Below are 23,177 nucleotides of genomic sequence, written 5' to 3' on the forward strand. Positions count from 1 at the left end.
TCCACTCAGCTGGCAAAAATTAGTAGTACCTGTATTTCAAAGGGCTGGCCTTGTCACAGTATGTGTCACACCAAATCTCCCTGAGAACTACGTTAGAGGTACACGTGTCTGTGGATTGCTCAGTCACTTGCACGTTAATTTCACGAGCAGGCTGTTCCGTTGATCGTATCAGCTGAGAGAGAGAGAGAGAGAGATCATTTTTATGGGTGCAGTTGTGGCTGTGTGATAAGAAACTTGCTTCCCAACCACAGGGTTCTGGGTTCAGACCCACTGCATGGCACCTTGGGTAAGTATCTTCTATAGCCTCAGGCTGACCAATAGACAGAAACTGAAAGAAGCCTGTCATATGTGTGTGTGTGTGTCTTTGTGTCTGTGTTTGTTGCCCCCACTACATCACTGCTTGACAACCAGTTTGTGTGTTTACATCCTCATAATTTAGTGGTTCAGCAAAAGAGACCAATAGAATAAGTACTAGGCTTTAAAAAGATAAGTGCTGTGGTTGACTGTTTGACTAAAACCCTTCAAGGCTGGGTACAGTCAAATGATTAAAACAAGTTAAAGAATAACATAATATCCACTCACTGAATTATATTACAATTATTTGTAATTTTTTTCATTAAAAAATTCCATTCATCTGAATTTGAAATGAACTGGTTCACCTCAGTCATTGGAATAATGGATTGTATGTATGTGCTGCCAGCTTCACTGAACTGTGTATCACTTGACAATCCCTTAACACTCTTCTTGTCTACTCAACTGTGTCATATAGATAATATATAAAGGTTGGTATAGGGGAGGTTTGAGACTGGAAATTAATTGGATTATTATTTGGTTTCACCTGAAAAAAATACCATCTTCCTACTTATGATGTAGATCATTGAGATTTAGTGGTGGCTTTACTTATATTTCAGTGATCATTGCTATCACAACCACCATTATCATTGTCACCATCACCTTCCTGTTTGTCAAAATGTTAATATCTTTTACTGGTTTATATTGTTAGTTTATTGTGATAGTTCAGGATGGTCATGTATTTATTTGGTGCATGTATTTATTGGGGAGGGGGATGACAGGCACAAGCCTGGCTGTATGGTAAGAAGCTTACTTCTCAACCACATGGTCCTGGGTTCAGTCCCACTGCATGACACCTTGGGCAAGTGTCTTCTACTATATAGTCTTGGGTCAACCGAAGCCTTGTGAGTGGATTTGGTAGATGGAAACTGAAAGAAGCCTGCCATGTGTATATATATGTATATCTTTATGTGTGTTTGTGTTTGTCTCCCATTACCGCTTGACAAATGGTATTGGTGTGTATATGCCCCTGTAATATAGCAGTTCAGCAAAAGAGACTGATAAAATAAGTACTAGGCTTTAAAAAGAAAGTCCTAGGGTTGATTTGTTCAACTAAAATCTCTCAAGGTGGTGCATGGCAGCAGTCAAATGATTGAAACAAGTAAAAGAACAAAAGAAAATCCCAAAATATAATCATATCTGTTTCAACACACATTTTCACATCAGGAATCTTGCAAAACAAACTCGTAATTATTAGTTGGCATCATTAAGATATATGCAATGAAAAGGATAATATAAAAAAACAAGTTTATTGTTTGTATAGTAAGTTGTACAAATTCTTTTGATTCCCTGTAATTCAGATCACTTCATAGTATCAGCTGACAAAATGAAAAAAGTGTTGCCCTGCAGGATGGCAAGAGAGATGCACTGGAACAGTCACTCTGACTTACTGAGCTCACATTTGCAGATAGCATCTCCGCCGCAATGGTGGTGAGCAGGAATATGGTCTGAGGAAGCCAAGAATGTCAGAGGTCTCCACTTTCACAAGCTTGACCACATCACATAACAGAGATAGTATTAGCAAGACTACATTACCAAAACAGAGCCAACACAAGATCATTTAGTGACATCATCTCAACAAGATTAAAAACTAGCAGGTTATATATTGTGGCTACTGGAACAATGCCATTCTAAAAGGGACACCACTGGAAGGGGAAAAAGGGTGGCAGACCAAATGCTACATGACACAGAACATTCATAGCTGACATGAGAGAGGCTGGTACCATATAGCCTCTCTCATAATGGTGATAGTATTGATGCAAAGAAAAACTGTAGCCTACAGAAACTTGTAGTGTGAACTTGATTCATCTCATCATCCAATTGTGGTGGACTAACAGATTTGTTAGAGCATTGAAAAAATTCCTTTTTGATATTTATTTTGCCTCTTTAGACGCTGCAAATACCACCAAAATCACCTGTGCTGTTTATTCTTCTGAGGTTGATTATATAAAACATATCAATGAAGTGCAGTATTGATTTCATTGGTTTACTTCTCCTTCCCTCTCACAGAAAAAAAATTTCTAACCTTGTAAGAAGCGTCAGTTGTGGTGTGCAAGAGAGACGGCTGCGCTGGTATGGTCATGTGACGAGAATGGCTGAAGATAGTTGTGTGCAAAAGTGCTACACCCTAGCAGTTGTGGGAACCTGTGGAAGAGGTAGACCCAGGAAAACCTGGGACGAGGTGGTGAAGCACGACCTTTGAACTTTAGGTCTCACCAAGGAAATGACTAGTGACCGAGACCTATGAAAGTATGCTGTGCGTGAGAAGACCCGGCAAGACTAGTCAGGCCATAACCCGTGGCCCCTACCTGGGACGTAGTCAGTCCACCTGTACATACCTTCCTTCTTGTGACACTTGTAAAGACCTGTTGAGGCAAGTGAAAATCAAATCAAAACAAATCAAAATAGATGAACATCAATGGAATTTGTATCTTTGTGGTACCAGTGCCGGTGGCACACAAGAAAACCATCCGAACGTGGCCGTAGCCAGTACCGCATCGACTGGCCTCCGTGCTGTGGGCACATAACAGACACCATCCGATCGTGGCCGTTCGCCAGCCTCATCTGGCACCTGTGTCGGTGGCACATAAAAACACCATCCGAAGACCCGGCAAGACTAGTCGGGCCATAACCCGTGGCCCCTACCTGGGACGTAGTCAGTCCACCTGTGCATACCTTCCTTCTTGTGACACTTGTGAAGACCTGTTGAGGCAAGTGAAAATCAAATCAAAATAGATGAACATGAATGGAATTTGTAACTTTGTGGTACCAGTGCCGGTGGCACACAAGAAAACCATCCGAACGTGGCCATAGCCAGTACTGCATCGACTGGCCTCCGTGCTGTGGGCACGTAACAAACACCATCCGATCGTGGCTGTTCGCCAGCCTCATCTGGCACCTGTGTCGGTGGCACATAAAAACACCATCCAAGCGTGGCCGTCTGCCAGCCTCGTCTGGCACCTGTGTCGGTGGCACAAAAAAACACCATCCGAGCGTGGCCGTTCGCCAGCCTCGTCTGGCACCTGTGTCGGTGGCACATAAAATCACCCACTACACTCTCGGAGTGGTTGGCGTTAGGAAGGGCATCCAGCTGTAGAAACACTGCCAGATCTGACTGGCCTGGTGCAGCCTTCGGGCTCCCCAGACCCCAGTTGAACCGTCCAACCCATGCTAGCATGGAAAGCGGACGTTAAATGATGATGATGATGTACCTATGCTAAAACTTATGGTAACAAGCTGACAGAATCATTAGCACACTGGGTAAAATGCTTTATGTATTTTGTCTGTCTTTATGTTCTGAGTTCAAATTCAGTTGAGATCAACTTTGCCTTTCATCTATTCAGGGTCAATGAAATAAGTACCAGTTGAGCACTGAGGTTGATGTAATTGACTAGCTACCCCCCACCCATTTCAGGCCATGTGCAGTAAGAAGGATTCCTATTATTGTCCAAGTCAGAGATGCCACTCAGGTGTATAGGTCAATAGAAATGAAATTTAAAATAAGATTGATGTAGTGACGATCACCGCTAGAGCTGTGATATGTTTGTAGTCAGTGTTTGAAATGACCATTGAGTCTGAAGTTGAGATTTCCATGAAGTGAATTAGATGATACACTCCTGTTTTTGTTTTTTTGGGGTTTTTTCCAGGAATATAGCTCCTCTTCTAATAATACATGAGACATTGGTTATTAAAAGTGCTTCTTTATAAAATTCTATCTTTAAAATGGATTGAGGAAATGGGTTATGAATTCACTGTTGTTTTTATTAAGCTCCAGGTGAGTGCTTAGACCTATGACCAAAGGTATTCCAACTGACCATCCTGAAGATAAAATCTCATCATGACCCTGGTTGTAGCTAATAGGATAGTAGAGTGTGATTTGATAGATTTGACTACTCTTTCTAGCTATATCTTGTGTCATTCACTACTTAATCGGTTGTTTACAGAAAATCAACCATAGATTATTTAACCTCATCAGATATTTACCATTCTCAGACTTCTGATTTATTCCTGTATATATCAGAAAATAAAACAGATGATCAACAGCTGAAATGATGGCCAAATGACAAGAATTTAACATATTTGAAACAATAAAAAGAAAAAAGGCAATGCTTGTCTCTAACTCTAAATCACTTAATTTACTGTTGTTGACTTTACTATTCTTCTATACAATTTGATTTTTTCTTTTGTTTTTTTTTTCTTTCCAAACCTAATTTCTTCCCCTCCTACCTTTTAATTGTAAATCCTCATCCAGTCTTCCTTTAACTCCACCTTCTTCCTCCACTCTTCCCAAACTATGTGAAATTTCTCTGCCATCATAAAGTCACATTCACATACTGATGAACATACACACACATACACCTGTTCATACCTTTCTGAACACCAGGCATTTTCATTGACCTCGCTTTTTCTGTTGCTGCTGGCACATCCTCACAATTATTGATATATTTCATACATACATGTGTGTGTGTAGTGTAATTTGTTCCATTTTTGTTCTTTATTACATTCATACTTAGTAATTCAAATAGTCTTGTCTCCAAACCATTTCACTGAAGAGGGTTTTTCTTTTATATTATTGTCAGTCATCAATAGTTTTTACTGTTAGTAGTGGAGGCGGTAGTGGTAGTGATGGTGATTATTATAATGGTGATGGTGGTGTTGATGGTGTTGAGGACAAAAAGTACAGAAACCAGTCAACCACAAAATGAAACCTACCTATATGTAATTACACACAAATGAATATATATGCATACATATCTACACATATATAATTCAGAGAAAAAAAAAATGAAAGTATTTATAAGAGTTACAAACTAAAGCTATGCATCTCTTACTCTGCCCCTCTCCCTCTCCACACACTCATTAAATTAATATATTTGTAAACAACTATTTGAGAGCAAATAAAAATATCAGTGCATGTATGTGTGTATAGGTTTGTCTATATGTTTGGGTATATGTGCAAGTACATGTATGTATGTGGGTATATATGTCTACAACTGTATATATGAGCATGTGTGGATGGAGGTGACTGGCCATATGTGTGTAGGTGTATGCATGTATATATAGGTGAGCATGTATATATGCCTGTTGTGTGTGTTTATACTTCAAAATGATTTACTGAGTAATTCAGTATTTTCTCAAGTAATTCAAGCAACATTCTTTCTTTCCTTTCTTTCTCTCTTTTATCTTTTATTTCTTTTGCTTATATTCTGATATTCTTCTCGGCTTTCTCTTAGTGGTATCTTTATACAAACAGGTGTACTAAGACAGCACACATACACACACACATACGTATGTATATATATATATATATATATATATTAGTGTATGTATGTATAAAAATTTGACTTCCATCTAAACCAAGATAACAATTACTACTAGTGTTCCACCAGTAAGTAAATTAATACTGCTATATTTCACTACAACCTCCCTACCTCTTTCTCTCTCTCTCTGTCCATCACTTCACCCTTTGTGGCTGGTTACTTCAACTGTAAAAAAAAAGACTGTCTTGATTATTTCTATCTGATTGACCAATGTGATGTTTGTTACTTGATGTGGGACCAGTGGTTTATGGTTCAGTTGAGCTACCCATTGGGAATTAATGATGTTTTGTTGTGGGTCCATTGGTAGGTCACTATTCTGATATTTATTTGTTTAAATAGTATAACACATTGCAGTGCATATATATAGGTATGTATATATGTGTTTATAAGCTATATGTATATAGTTATGTGTATATATGTGTGTATATAAACTATATGTGTTTAGTTATTTGTGTGTATGTGTGTATATATGTATGTGTGTGTAACTATACATGTATATAAATATGTATATGTGCATATGTATATATAAACTACATGTATATAGTTATGTGCATATATGTATATAGTTATGTGCATATGTACGTATAATTATATTTATATATGTGTATAACTATATGTGAAAGTGTTCTTCATAAATAGTTCCATTAATTTTTCTTCAAAAAACAAAACATGAATGTAAGATAAAGAAATATCTCAAAGCAATAAAAAATTTCCACCAGGAAGCTTCTGTATGATTGTTTAAGCAACTAGAAATAACAGCCAAATCACACCCTTGTTGCATCTTTCTTAGCAAGAAAAACAAAAATATAAAGCATATTTTGGATCTAATTAGGGAAAAGTGGGATGGACTTGTTTGCAAAGCCTTTAATTATATGTTTGAAGGATTAATGAAACTTAACTGAATATTCCATATTTCCCCCACATGGTTTTGTGTGTGTGTGTCTTTTCTACTATGTGGGTAATATATATAACACATCTTCTACCTAGTCTACACACAACATCTCTCTCACAAGGCAGTTTGTAAGAGTTACTCTGTTGGAAGTAATACTTCCTTATTTATATTTTTACATTCTGACTGATGGCATCTTGTAGTTTGCCTAGTCAAATATGTTTAGTTTTCAGATTGGAGCCTCCACTCACCACTACCATCACCTCCTCCTGTACAAGAATTTACCTTATGTTATTCACCTTGTGCAAAGTGACCTGTAAGGTGTTCGATGTTGTTGGTGTTAAACATTAATTATGTATGGCATTGTTTGAGCAGTAGCATCATTGGTTCCAAATTTGCAGTGAGCCAATCACTGGTTTATTTCATATATGGTAAGAGAGTGTCTGTAACTTAGTGCAAAGCAAATATCACAAATGATCTTTTTGAAACATACTAATTAATTGATTTTCTTGTCAATATTTACATCATTCACTAATACACATTACTCAAAGATATAAACACACACGCACAATAATATATATATATTTCACTTAGGCATTGTGAGACTGATAACCTAGTGTAGAACTCAGTATACATATTCTTCAGGACAAAGTGTTTGCTGGTAATGCTTTTTCCTATCTATTCTTTTCCCAAATAAAATTGCACTTCATATTTGAGGCTCTAATGAAACTATAAGAATTTACTCAGGCACTCAACTTTGAGTCCACTGAATCATTCCTTTACCATCTCATTATCTCTTGTGTGTGTGTGTTTGTGTATATATCTATATCTGTATCTGTCTGTCTGCCTGCCTGTCTATCTATCTATCTATCTATCTATCTATCTATCTATCTATCTATCTATCTATCTATCTATCTATCTATCTATATCTATATCTATCTATCTATCTATATCTATATCTATCTATCTATCTATATACACAGGGGTTTGACAAAATAATGGAAACACGTAGCATCATAATTTTGAAATATCTATGAAACCATCAAAAGCTTGTTTATTTTTATGTTTTTTGATTTATTATTTGTGTTGCTTTATATGTTTTGCTAAAATTGCTGTTTCTTTTCAGATATCATCAAAAAAATGTAATTAAAATTCATTAAAATGACAGATCTATCAGACTTTCAAAGAGGTCAAATTGTTGGTGTTCGTATGGCAGGTGCTAGCATAACAAAAACAGTCGAAATGTTTGGTGTATCAAGAAGTACTGTCTCAAAAGTAAGGACAGCCTTTGAGAAAGAGGGGAAAACTTCCTTGTCGAAATAAAACTCCGGAAGAAAACCAAAAATTTCAGATAGGGACCGTCGGACTCTTACGCGAATTGTTAGAAAGGATCACAAAAGTACAGCTCCCTAAATTACTGCAGAGCTTAATGACCACCTCGAGAACCCAGTTTCCACAAGAATTGTTCGCTGAAAGCTGCACAAAGCCGGATTTCACAAGAGGGCTGCAATCAGAAAACCACTATTTTCAAAAACAAATGTTGCAAAGCATTTAGAGTGGAGTAAAAAACCTACAGAATTGGTCCCTAGAGCAGTAGAAGAATGTCATTTTCTCGGATGTGTCATCTTTTACCTTATTTCTGATCACCGACCAAGTATACATGTGGAGACAGCCAAAAGAAGCATTTGACCCAGACTGCCTTCTTCCAGCTGTTAAACATGGAGGAGGATCTGTGATGATTTGGGGAGCTATATCTTGGAAATCTGTCAGCCACTGGTTTCTCTTCATGGCAGAATTGATAGTCAAAACTATTCAAGCATTTTATTTGATCAAATTCATCCTATGGTTGCAGAACTGTTTCTGGAGGGAAATGAAATCTTTCAGGATGTTAATGCACCAATTCACACAGCTAAACTTGTTACTGAATAGCACAAGGAACATTCTAGTGAAGTTGAACATCTTATCTGGCCACCACAGTCCCCAGATCTCAATATCATTGAACATTTATGGTGCATTTTAGAAAAACAAGTAAGGAGTTGATATCCTCGACCATCATTACTTCAAGAACTGGAGACTGTTTTAGCTGAAGAATGGACAAAAATTCTTTTGGAAACAATTCAAACTTTGTACAAGTCCATAGTCCTACCCATATTTAAATAAATTTGTTTGAAATTTTTAGGTGTTTCCATTATTTTGTCCAACCCCTGTCTATATATATATATATATATATATATATATATATATATATATTGTTTAGTCCATTTTTCAAGCTAACATGCATTGACAGAGTACATATTTTTAACACATTGTTTTTACAGCCAGGTGTCCTTCCTACTGCTAACATTTATGAGTTTGTCTAGTAAGTGCAAAGCTAGAGGATGAATTGTTGGTAGGGAATGTCAAAATAATGTTTCTGCTTTGTTTCAAATGCAGAATGTAAATACGCATATACATACATTTTTTGCTTCTCAATTCTTCTCACAGAATATTGGTTGATCTGATTCCCCCATAGAAGACACATAAGCGCCACATAGTGAGATTGAACTTAAAACCACATAGTTAAGAAATAAGCCCTGTATCTATAAAGCCATGCCTGCACTTCATGCCTCTCCTCGCCCCCTATCCCACACACTCCTGCTAACATCTAGTTTTGACCCCACTTCTACTCACTTTGTACTTTGAAGGTTCATCCAGACACTTCCTCACTACTATTTTTATCTCTTCCTAGCTCCATCCAGCTCCATTCTCTTCTGCTCTGGCTCCTTCACTCATATCTTAACCACTCATCTTCTAGCATAAAGCCACTTTTCTCTGGGTTCAGAGCCTTGCAAGTTGCATCACAATTCTACTAATGCTGGTGGCACAAAAAAGCACCCAGAACATGCTGTAAAGTGGTTGACATTAGGAAGGGCATCCAGCAATAAAAGTCATGCTAAAGTAGACACAGGGGCATAATGCAGCCCTTGGACCCATTGTATCTTGTCAAATTGTTCAACATGGAACATAGATGTTTAATCATGATGTATGTATGTATGAAAGAAGTAATGGAATGACAATTCTTGTTATGCTCTGTACTCTCCTAATGCTTTATTCCAATACATATGTATATTGAGTTCTAACAACAAGGAGGTATCACCATGTCTAGGAAAATCATATATAAATATTCTCACTGGGCTTTTGAACAGTTTCTGTCTGCCAAATTCTAGTCATGATATATTATTCAACTCATGACTTTAAAACATTTACCATAGGTACCACACAGCAGAATTTAACCAGAGTCTTTGTTGTGAAGATTTAGGTATTGTATTGTTATTCAATTTATTGTTGTTGGTGAGGTCAGGTCATTCCTGATCATGTAAGACCTGTTATCTAAAGCATCCTACCTATGACCATCCATCTTTTATTTATTCAAATGGAATGTCTAAGACTACATTATTTTGTCTTCCCCCTTCCCACATTTTTTCAAAGATGATAAAGTGTGAGAAATTAAGGAAGATATGGCTGCTATTTCTAGCAGGTCAAATAGCTATTTAATAAAACGTCCCTTATTAACTGGTTCAAACTTGTCCAAGTTGTCATATGATGTTCTGTGGCTTATTTATTGTATTAAGTTGCCAGTAGTTTAGAAAGACTTAACCATTTTGTTATTGTATTTCTACTGAAAATACTCTAATTTTGGTTTCAATTTTGAAAACAAGGAAGTTAGTAAAATAACTTTGTTGTTATTACTCTGGTATTTAGAACTTAAATTAATATGGTATTTTGTTAGAAAGTTTTAATTTAGATCTCTTTAAAACAAAATGTTTGTATCATAGAACCAAGAGCAGTCTCAGGTGGATTAATATCAAAAGGATACAACCAATATTTATACATATTTAGCTTCTTCTATACCCTGATCACATTCTGTCATCTATATGTTTACATAACATGAACTCACATTTAAACCTTTCTCACAAACAGTGGTTTATGTTATTTTTTACAATGGTGCCTTATCATATTCAAGACATCCCTTTGTCAGACTTGTAAGTGCATCAGACAAAATTATTTTGGCTGGCTCCTTAGATTCTGATTTCTAATCCTACTGAGGTCACTTTTGCCTTTCATTCTTTTGGGGTTCCAGCCCACTGTCATAGAGTAGTGGAACCAATAAGGGATCCGATAGGGTGCCTTGTTGTAGTCATTGTACTCTTTGTGTTCTAAATGCAAATCTCGTCATCTGGTATAACACCATTATCTGGCCCTTGGGTCGCTTTAGTGAATGGATCAGTTCTGTTGCAAGTATTCAGGCCTAATCTCCAGTTTGAGGATACCTTTATTTCTTCCTCTCACCATTCTCAGAGGCCCCTAGAAAGGGCCAGGGTCACTGCCCTTCTTCCTAAGGGTTATATGGTTCTTTTATTGTCTCTCATTAAGCATCAACTGTATCCTTGTTACCAACCTCAGAGATCCTGTCAAGGTTTTGGTCATTGACATTCTATTAGCCAAATAGATTTTGAAAGTTTGAGTTTATTTTATATTTATTGCAGGAGTCTTCTCTCCAGTATATGCAAAAACGCACATACAATCTCCCAAAATTATTATTTGAGGCAATAACAGTGTTACCATTAGGACAGATACCCTGTTTTAAAAGACTACCTGAAAATGTTTTGTGCAACCCATGCCAGCGTAGTCAGTGAGATGTAAAAAGGGTGAGGCGGATGATTAAGATGGTGATGTTGGTGACATAGGGTTATTGGATGTAGGGACATGAATTTTGAACTGGAAATGTTGTAGTTGTCATTGTGCCACTGTATCCATCCTAGCCAGGCTCCTGGGCCTGGTTTCCCGGTTTCTATGGCGTATGTGTTCCCCAGCTGGACGGGACGCCAGTCCATCGCAGCGTTACTCGTTTTTTTCAAGCTGAGTGGACTGGAGCAACGTGAAATGAAGTACAATGCGTCACCCAGTCCAGGAATCGAAACCACAATCTAACGATCATGATGCTGACACCCTAACCACTAAGCCACGCATCTCCACATATCCATCCTAGCTTGGAGTGAAGTGGAAGTGGAAAGTAACTACAGAAATGATATCCATGATGGTTGTTCTTGTCATGACTGTTTATCCTGTTGGAAATATTGGAAATAGCCCTAATGCCATAATTCACAGACATTTCATACAGTATCATTACAGCGCCCTCTCTGGTATACATTAACTACAATAGTTGTTATGGTGTAATGTGGTTTATTGCTTTTATTAGAATTCTAGATTTTCCCACCTTAAAACTCATCTGTAATTTAAGAACATTAAATCTATTTTTAAAGAATCAAACATTCATAGTTAATAGTTACCATAAATATTTAATTAGTAAAACTAGTTAGTAACACCAATCTGAAAGTAGTTAACCTGAAAATATGATAATTTTGGTGTTTCTTTTGCATTTCATTTAATGAACTGAATTCAGGCACACATTTTCTCTCTCCAGGTTCATTTCTCAGATGCAGCTGCTTCACTTCATTTATATCACTACTGTACTTGAGAAAGGCTTGAATATCACCAATTCGCATTATTTTAAGTTTTGTTTATTTCTAGTTATGTTAGAAAACCTCACTTCATTCATTGCCAATATCAAGATTGTCCTTATATTCATTTCTACTCCATTTGTGTCACTATTTGCACCATTGTTATCAACAGCATTATGGATGGCATCATTATCCGCTGCCTCATTATTATCATCATCGTTGTTGCTGTTACTGCAGCAGCAGTAATGAGCTGGCAGAATCTTTAGAGCAACAGAAAAAAATGCTTTGTAGAATTTGTTTCAGCTCTTTACATTCTGAGTTGAAACTCTGCTGAGGTCAACTTTGTCTTTCATCCTTGCAGTGGTTGATAGAATAAAGTACCCCTCAAATATTGAAGTTGATGGTGTCAAATGATAATCCCCTCTCCTGAAAATTACTGATCTTGTACTTAAATCATTATTATTATTATTGTTGTTGTTTGTTGCCTTTGCAAAGCTTCTAATGCTGGAGATGTACTAGTGTCAGCTCTTCACTACCAGTGAACTAAGGTAACACTTCTTATTTTGCGGGCATCTTCCGGAGTATTCGAGCGGTTCCAAGCAGTGCTGTTTTCTGCAAGTGCTCCACCTTTATTGCAGCCCCCATTTGTTCCACATGCTTCGTGAGATTTTAACTCACTGTCCCCAGGGCTCCGACAATTATTGGTACTACTGTTACCTTTTTCATCGACCACAACTGCTTAACTTCCCAAACTAACCTGTCATATCTCTCGACTTTTCTTTCTTCCTTATCACATACCTTATTCTCAGCTGGGCATGCTATATCTATGAACCAGCATAGTTAGTTTTCTTTCTCAATTAAGACTATGTCCGGCTTCCTGTTCTCAATCTCATGGTCACACTGAATCATAAAATCCCATAGGATCTTTGCATTTCTATTTTTGACAATGCCTTCAGGTTTGTGGTCATACCAATTTTTTTCTCTGTCAAATCCATACTTGTTGTAATGTGTCCAATGGACAAGCTTGGTTTTATCGTCGTAGCGTCTCTTATAATCCTTTTGGGCTAGTGGTGTACATTGGTTGGTAATATGCCATATGGTTTCATCATTTTGTCCACAGATTCCGCACTTATCACTTTCTGATGTGTTATCTATTCTGTATTTTATGTAGTTTGTTATTAGTGCTTGCTTTTGGGCAGCACAGATTAGAGCCTCCATTTCCAGTCTTAAATCACTTTTAGTCATCCACAGCCATCTTTTTTATCTATATGTCTTATCTTCAACATCCCTATGAAATTGACTATGCATTCTTTTCTTTACCAACCTATTTTCAGTTTCATTTGTTTTCAATTTCTTGTATAGTGCTTTATCTTCGCAGTCTTTCATCCTACACAAGCCTGACCTTCCTACTTCTAATAACAGTGGTTCTGTGGCATTTTTTACATACCATGCTGTGTTGTTTTCTTCTGCTCTAATGCTGTGTTCGCATCCAATAAGTCCTCTTCCCCCTCTTTTTCTTGGTACATACAGTCTGTCTGTGTCACTTTTTCGGTGAAGTGACCCATATCTAGTTAGCAACTTCCTTGTCTTTCTGTCTAAGCTGTTTAGTTCATCTACTGTCCATGCCACTGCATGGACAGTATAATAATAATAATTATTATTATTGTTTTTATTATTGTTTTTTATTATTATTGTTTTTATTATTATTATCATCATCGTTTAACGTCCGCTTTCTCTTGTGTGCCACCGGCACTGGTACCACAACTACAAATTCTATTGATGTTGATTGATTTCGATTTTGATTTGATTTTTTGTCATGATTATTATTATTATTATCATTATTATTATTATCATTATTATTATGATTATTATTATTAAGTAAGTCAGTGAGCTGGCAGAATCGTTAGCACACCAGGCAAAATGCTTAGTGGCATTTCGTCTGTCTTTACGTTCTTAGTTCAAATTCCGCTGAGGTCAGCTTTGCTTTTTATCCTTTCAGGGTCAATAAATTAAGTACCTGTCAAGTGCTGGTGTCGATGTGATCACTTACCCCCTCCTACCAAATTTCAGGCCATGTGCCTATTGTAGAAAAGATTATCATCATCATCACCATTATCATCATCATTATTATTATTATTATTATTATTATTATTATTGGATCTTTCATGGTGATTAAGTTATTGTCAAATCAAGTCTACAACATGATACTATCTTGCAGCAACTTTTATTTATTGTTACATCAAATGCTCTATGACATGACTTGCAAGAAATAGAAGTAAAATGTTATCGTGTATCTTTAATTATGGATTTCCTTAATCAGAATGGACTTCAGGCTAAATAACACCTACAGCGTATATTGTATTTGTCTGTTGCTCTTTTCTCATAATGACCCAAAGAGGGAGTTTCTATTTGGTTCTTCAATGTACTAGAAATAGCAGTCAAATCTCCTTCAAATCATATCTTACTGTCTTTGTATAGGAAGGACACATTGGATAATGAAGTCACTGCTGAGCAAAAAACAAGAATAATCATAGTTGGAAGATTTTTGCTTATTAACCTGTTCAGTTAGGATTGACCATGGGACTAAGCAACAACACCAACTCCTTTTATATAATATGGTTACTAGCTCAACAACCCCTTTTTCCATAATACAGTCACCCTGTAATTCATGCATATTTAAGAAAATGTGAAAGTCACTGATGCTAACTATTTTTTCAACATCACTTTGAAGATTAATGTTTTTGTTACCATATTTCTGTTGAAATATAGTGTTTGTTACATTTAATTTTGAAAATAATAAAGTATTTATTAAAATAACTTGTCATTAGGTACACGTGTGACTGTGTGCTAAGAAGCTTGCTTCTCAACTACATGGTTCAGGGTTCAGTTGCACTGCATGGCACCTTGGTCAGGTGTCTTCTACTATAACCTCAGGCTGACCAAAGCTTTACAAGTGGATTTTGCTAGACAGAAACTGAAAGAAGCCCGTCATATATATCATATGTGTGTTGTCTGTGTTTGTTTCCCACTGCCATCACTTAACAACTGGTGCTGGTCTGTTTACATCCCAATAACTTAGTAGTTTGGCAAAAGAAACTGATAGAATAACTACTGGGATTGATACATTTGATTAAAACTCCTTCAAGGCGATGCCACAGTCTTAATGACTGAAACACATAAAAGATAAGAAATTATTTAATTAGTGTTTGGCATATAAATTAGTATGAAATTTTCATGGTAGGTTTTAAGATTATTTTAAAACATAGAGTTTTGTATCACAGAAAAAGGGGCAGTTTCATGTGGATTGGACTTGAAAGGGTTTAACTAGAAATTTGACAATACATTTATGAAAAATCACCCCCTCATGAACGACTTCCCTCATTGCCTGTTACTTTCAATATGTTTATCCCTAGCTTTGGGCCACAAAACAGCTAACAAAGAATGTTTTCTAATCTTTTATTTTTTTATTTCCATGTGTCTTAAAGAATCTCCCACAATCTCTATCAACAGCATAACATCAGTTCCACTATAATTCTATAAACAAACCTTTTAAACTTAGGGTTTTAAATTAATGCTAACATTATTCATCACCATTGGATAAAATCAATGTGTGTGTGTGGGGGGGGGGGGGTTGAGAAAGCTTCTGTATATATACATATATATACATGCACACACATAATTAATAATATCAGGGTAATAAAAATTTTAGAAATTTGCTAAAAAAAAGTCTGAAACCATGGTCCAGGAAATAGATGGTAAACCTATTTCATTGTAATATATCATCATCATCATCGTTTAACGTCCGCTTTCCATGCTAGCATGGGTTGGACGGTTCAACTCACGCTAGCATGGAAAGCGGATGTTAAACGATGATGATGATGATGATGGTTATATATATATGTATGTATGTGTGTGTGTGTGTGTGTGTGTGTGTGTGCATGCATGCATGAATGAGTACTAAACATGCAATTTGTAATTTAATTAAATCCAAATCATCAGATGCTATATCAAATTGTCAAAAGATTTTTCAAAGAACTACATTTTTAATTAGTCATCTGATATTTCTATGTAATGCATTTTAGGTACAGTGACCTGAAAGGTCAACCAGATGTCATCAGTGGCTTCTTCAAAGAGATGTCTTGTGTAATTTTTAAAGATTAAAAAAATAATAGGTTTAGGAATGGGCTGACCCCTAATTTTAATAGACCAATTGAAGTAATCATTTATTTGGAACAATTAATTACTGCAGTTTGTAACCAATGGCTACTGATTACAAACTACAACATGCACTACATTAAATGAATAATGGAACCTTTCAGTGATCTCTACCTACCAGACATAGTAGCCAAATATTTCTCAAATTATATTTGTCTGAGAAAAAAAGGACATTGTATAATGTGCTCCAGATACTCCTAATGGTCTTGGTTTCCTTGCTTTTGATAATAAACTTGTTGAATCAGAGCTGACAAAGGGCTAAACAAAATGAGGTAGGTTCACACAAAAATAGTGTTTTTAGTTCAAACCTTGGCAAAAGGCCTCACGTTTATAGTTGGGGAGAGGAACTTATAGTCAGTTATGTGGACCTTACTATGTGTCTGGTTCTTCATTTTATTGAGCTTGGAAGACTGAAAGATAATGTTGCCTTCCATGTGCACTGAACTCAATGTATAATCAATGAAGTGTATTAACTTCTTATGTGTTTTATTGCTTAACCACAAGAGAAATGATAGCAACAGTGTCCCTTTTTAGGGTCTTCAAGAATGGTGAGAGGAAGGGGGCAGTTTACTTTCAAACAAGACACCTATCCTGAATGCTTATAACAGAGTAACCACCTGTAAATATGCCCCCACCCCACCCCACCATATTAAATCACTCTGTCCATTACATTTAGGCCACTGAAATAGAACCAGCAGACTGAGTAGGGAAATACCTTACGATACTTCATTTCATCTCTATGTTTTAAGCTTAAATCCTACTGTGGTTTACTTACTTCAGGGTCAATAAAATAAGTAACTGAGGGGTCATTCTAATCAACTATCTTACCCTCCTAAATTGTAGCCTTGTTAGATAATCATTATTGTTGTTATTTGGTAACAACTTGATATCAAGTTGTTGGATCAGGTAATGAAGGTTACGGAGAGGGTCATAACCCAACTAATTAATTAGGGAGAGAGTCAGTTTAGAAGAGATGCAGTTTGGGATCAACTTTGCTTTTCATCCTTTTGGGGTTGATGAAATAAGTACCAGTTGAGTGCTGGTGGTCAATGTAATTGACTGCCCTCCCTGCCCCCAAATTCCAGATTTTGTACCTATAACAAAAAGGATTATTATTATTATTGTTATTATTATTATTATTACATTAAGATAAAATCATTTCTTTTAACAACATTTGTAAGTTTTGTCAAATTCTTCCATGGAATAAAATAACAATTTAGTGCTAATCCTGATTAATTCCTATGACAAAACTTATAAATGTTGTTAAAAGAAATGATTCAGTCAATGTAACTATTAACTTTGTAAGTTAATAGTTACATTGACTGAAATGTATTGTGAGCAAAAGAAAAAGATTAAAATTGTCTTTTAGAGGAAATAAAAAGTAAAGAAAGATAACTGGAAAGAAAAAGAACACAAAGTTGGTTTAGAGATGTAACATACTTAATTGGCAAACAGGAAGAAGTAGAGTAAAGAAGTTGATTTTCAACAAAGAAAAGTGAGCCTTTTGGAAGGGAAATAAGCAGAACAAACATGGGAAGATGAAGTAGCTAAAGCGGTTTGTGTGGCAAAGTTTTAGGAAGATGATATTATAGAGAATTTTTTCATTGTTGTTTATTCAAAGTGAGTTGAGTAGTGCCTCTAGCTTTTTTATTATTCAGGAAGGTTAGTGAGAGGGACTGTAGGGAGTAAGTTATCTACAAACTGGATATATAACTTGAATGTTGGCAAAAGTGAACTCTACTCATGGTACTGGAGAACCAAGTAGTGGTTGTGGAGTGTTGAATTGAGTGACAGATTAAGTCTACCCACTAAGAACTCAGAACACAAAGAATAAGTACAGGTATCTGGTCCTTCACTCTAATATTATTGCTGACCAACTGCCCAAGACTGGTCAGGACTAGTCAAGCAATTTTATTCTACTTTCTTAACTACAAAAGGATGAAAAGCAAAGTTGAATTTAGAGCTGGAAAGCTGGAACAAAAACACATTTAGTTTACGTTCTGCCAATTTTCTGCTTATTTGGTTGTCATAACTTTCATCTTTTAATTGTGGAATATTTGTTCCAGTTCTGTTATTTCTCTTCAAAGAGATATGCTTAACGGGTTTAGTTTGGTGCCACACTTACCTACTTGAGGATATTCCTGTTTTCAAGTTAGAGCAGCTGTGTTTGTTAAGTCAGTCCTCAATAACAGCTGTTATAATAACACAGTTAAACCTTATTAGTACTACTTCTTATATTTTGGAAACTTAGTTCACAATTGTCATCTTCATCCTCTCTCTCTTTCTCTCTCTTTTAACTGATCTTCTAACAGAACACAACAGGGAACCCTATACTCCCTACCACACTACTCATTCAGTCAAATTTTCCCCCAATGTGCAGTGTTTGCCATCAAAACTATTTAGTTGATTGGCTGGTTGGTGTGTAAAAGACATTTATTTGAATAACTTCAGATGGTTTTCATTCTGTTTGAAACTTTCTGCCTGACTGGAATTGGTGCAACTTTTCTTAATTCTCTTATAAACTGAAATACAAAGAATAAAAAATGTCAAAGAATTAAGATTTTCTTCATTTTTTAAGTAGAATGTGACTTGATGAGCATTTGGCTACTATTTCTTGAAGGTCAAGTGCCTATTTAGAGGCTTCCTTGTTGCAATATGGTGTTGAGAGAGAAAGTTCTAAAGTCGTGTATAGAAAACTTTGGAGGTGGGGATGAAGTAACGTCAAGTAATGAACAAGAAGAAAAATGGATAGTGAAAATCATTAAAACTTGTTGATGGGAGAAGCTTGAGGGAGGAAGGGAAGACTTTGGTTTGGTTGAAAGATGAAGGGAGGACAAAGTTGTGTCTATGATTGTCTAACAACAGTTTCTTTGCTTTATGGATTTTTATTGATTACAATACACACGTCACATAAATATTCTCTTACTATACTACATGTGTGTGTGTTTATCAGTGTAAGTGTGTTTATGTACTTTTGTGGAGTAGAAAATATTTCAACATGAGGCCAGTTTTGTTTCATCATGGTGCATGTAGAATTCACAAATTTAAACAAAAGAAAGATAACTGAATTAGTCACAACTGACTTATTTGGTATTTAGTCCCAGTAACTAAAAGATTTCCTCTTTGGTGCCAAGATTCTCTGATGGAACATTATGTCTTGTTGAAAATTTTTTTTAGTCAAAAGCCCCAGTCTTGTTATGATTGTTAGAGATAGATGGTAGAAGGGGTTAGAGTTTTCTCCCTTATATCAGAGACTTCCGAATGAATGTAACCAAAGTTTGCCTCAATAAACAGTCTAGCTCATACAGGCATGGAAATGTGTACATTAAAATTTTATATATATATATATGCACAGGCGTGGCTGTGCGGTAAGAAGCTTGCTTCTCAACCACATGGTTCTGGGTTCATCTCACTGTGTGACAGCTTGGGCAAGTGTCTTCTACTAAGCCTTGGGCCAACCAAAGCCTTGTGAGTAGATTTGTTAGATGGAAACTGAATGAAGCCCTTTGTGTGTGTGTATACATACATATATCATCATCATCATCATATATATATATATGGTGTTTGTCCCTGCTCCACTGCTTGACAACCAGTGTTGGTGTGTTTACACTTCAAGGCTTAAAAAAGACAAATTACTGGGGTTGATTCATTTGACTAAAATTTCTTTAAGGTGGTGCCCCAAAATTGCTGAAGTCTAATGACTGAAACAAGTAAAAAGTAAAAGGTGTGTGTGTGAAAAATTATGATAAATAAGTTTATATCATTTGTTCCCTATGTACATTTCACCATTGTGGTCGTTTGGAACCCTTGCTTGGATGTTTCAACTACAATCATACAGGATCATCAAGGGAATACATTATTGTATTATGTAGGAGAGATCAAATGGACTATTGAAATTGGAAACAGACTGGATTACACGCAAAATATACCACACTCTCCCCTTCCCCATGCTAGGTTTTCCCCCTTTATTTTATTGCTGAGATGTGTTATATGCTGAAGAGATGCTATGGTTGCATAAGAAAGGATGGTGATTAGATGATGATGATAAAGTTACTTGCAATGTCATATATTGTGAAACCAATAAATATCTGTCTGTCAGTCTCTCTCTCTCTCACACATGCATACACACACAGGTCCCTTTAACTCCAGTAAGGCAATTCTATTCTCCTTGCTTCCCTGCCCCTCTTTCTCATAATTTTACCTTATCCCCTCCTTTTTACCTCCTGTAACTTTCCATATGTTCAATGAATGAATGAATTTCACTTTTCTACTTTAACAATACTTCCCCCCACTTCCTTTCCTCACTACCATCAGCTCCTCCCTCCCCTTTGGTGTCCCTCCCATCTCTCTTCCCCACTGCATGCACTTGTCTCTGCTCTGATTTCAGCTTGTTTTTTGTTTTTTTATGTCTGCCACCCCTTCAATTTTCTCTCTGCCTCAGTCACCTTATCTCCTACCTCCCCATCTTTCTCTCTGTCTCTCTACCACCGCCACCATCATGACCAGTAACATTGCTTGTGCTGTGGTATGGCTATGGTGATGGAGATAGTAATGGTAGTGGGTCTGTATCTTGTCTAAATCTGAGAGTGTGAATGGTGCATGAAAAGGTAGGTAGCAAACCCTGTATAAGAGATGGGAGGAGAGGGCTAGTGAAAGTAGTTTAGGGGAACAGGCATGGTTGGGGAGTGTGTAGGCATGGCTTGAAGGAAACATTTATTTTTACCTCCTACTTTCTTTTTATATCTCCTCTTCCCTGCCTCTAACCCACCCCACTATACTGGCAACATCTGGTCTGCTTCAGAGATGGCTATCTCTTGACTTTATGTGATAACTGGGGAGGCTACCCTCTGGTCCCTAACACACCTGGTCCCAGGACATTGCGTTGGGTACAGTGAGATAAAGCAATATTTTGTTGTGTGATAAGGAGAGAGAGACATGTTTTTATTTTTTTGTGGTAAAAGTGCTTCTTCCAGGTTCCCTTATAATTTTCCAACAAGCAGCAGCAATATCATGCAAAACAACACAACAGCGCATATGTACATCGATATATGTATGTATATATGTATGTGTGTGTGTATATATATATATATATGTATATGTATCATTAATATATACAACTTATAAACTTATAAGTTGTTTATTATTTTTCACCTTAAAAGGTATTTTTTAATCTGCTGGCCACTGATAAAATTTTTTGAAAATTTTATCCTATATTAGATGTCATTAATATATATTAATGACCAGCAGATAACACAGCTCCCACTACTATTCACAATAAACACCAGCAATTCTAAGGCAACTCTCTGTAGCAGCATCTTCCATACTACCTTTGAAATAGGAACTATGATTCTTAAAACTTAGTCCCTCCCCCATAATAAAAAGGAAGTAATCTGCTGTTCCTCTGTCAAAATGCTAAACACATGAAGAAGATGCCTGACCCTCCAGACATCTAACTATTATTGCTGCTCCTCAGTGTTTGAGGAGTAGCTGCTGAACTAATCGGAGGTTACTCCACATTACCCACAATAATCTATACCAACATTAGAAATAATCTCATTGTTAATCACAATATTCAAACTCAAGTTATTTTATTTCATGGATTCATCCAAGATTTTCAGCTCTTTATTCAGGTAAACTTCTTTACTGTTAATTCCAATTTTATTCTTGACTAGCCAGGCATTATGTAATGTCCAAGTATTAAGTTATTATGTATTATCTACCTCTATGTGACAAGCCTTTATATATTATTGTTTTTATTAATGACTAAGTTTCATAGAACAACCTCTGTATATCCAGTTTTTATATAATTTCTGAATCTCCTGCTCTCCTGTAATGTTTGTATGTTCATTCCTTATATAGCATGTGTGCAACACTCACCCTTTATATAGCATCTTTATGTCTACTCTTTATGGAATTTCTATATGTCTAGCAATATTTGTTTGTCCATCCTTCATGTTATGCACCCAAGCCATTCAAAATTCATATACCTCTATGTAGATAGATGCTTAATGTGGTTTACATAATTAGATATTCAACTTATATTTTATATTTCTCTCATATAAGTCCCCTTCCCCCATAGTTCATGTATTTCCTATGTCAACCCCTATACTTCCTGGATTCTCCACATTTATATCATACAAATTCTCTAATATTTAGCTGTTGTATATTTTATGTCTTCTGAATATCACATCTCATAACACATTCCATGTCTTTTATATTCAGCAATAAATCCATATGTACTGCTGTACGCTTAATCCTCTGTATCTAGTTATTCCACACAATTTGTATATCTAGTTATGTTCACTATATCCCATTAATCCATGCCCTGTTATTAATTCATTTGTCATGTGTGTCCAGTTAGTCCATTTGTTTTCTATGTCCACTTAATCCATCTTGCTTGTATGTCCAGATATTCACTGTCCTGCATATTTAGTTTCCTTTTGTACATCTGTTTTGTTTACACATGCGCATACATGCACACACACACACACACACACACACGCTCAGCCCATTAATTGTTTTGGTAAATAGGAATGTTTCCTCATGCCTAAAGGTGTCATGCATTTAATGCTATCCAACTGTACACATTTTTGAGTCTGAAAGAATTTCAGCTTCACTGATGAAATAATTTGACTCCCACCCAATGACTGTGGTTGAGACTAACACCAACCACCCGGAACTTCAAGGTTATGAGAAGATAACCCTGTATACCAACATCTAATTATAATTGACTTTACACACTTTTAGCAAAGTTTTGCATTGAGAAGTTGTGTTGTATAAAAACAAAAGTAAAAGAAAAAATATACCCTTTAGATATTTTAATATCCACCCACTTGATACCAACTTTAATTCTGTATAGAAGTTTACTCTTTCTGAAGTGTTCATAATTATTTGTAAAAT

The 23,177-nt window shown here is 36.1% G+C and overlaps 1 protein-coding gene across 13 annotated transcripts in view; it reads left to right on the forward strand.

Annotated features, from left to right (window-relative positions):
- The window catches only part of LOC115211639 (pleckstrin homology-like domain family B member 1), a 487,008-nt gene that overhangs the window by 287,918 nt on the left and 175,913 nt on the right, over positions 1–23,177 (forward strand). Inside the window, exon 1 of one of the 13 annotated variants that reach the window (XR_004999081.1) lies at positions 5,843–5,975. The exons of 11 other annotated variants lie outside the window; for them this stretch is intronic. The gene's annotated coding sequence lies outside the window, so the exon portion shown is untranslated. Of the gene's footprint in view, positions 1–5,842; positions 5,976–21,751; positions 21,908–23,177 lie in introns of those variants that run through there. One more of the 13 variants, XR_004999082.1, reaches the window with a different exon arrangement.

Source organism: Octopus sinensis, linkage group LG5 (assembly GCF_006345805.1).
Source record: "Octopus sinensis linkage group LG5, ASM634580v1, whole genome shotgun sequence".
NCBI classification, from domain to species: domain Eukaryota; kingdom Metazoa; phylum Mollusca; class Cephalopoda; order Octopoda; family Octopodidae; genus Octopus; species Octopus sinensis.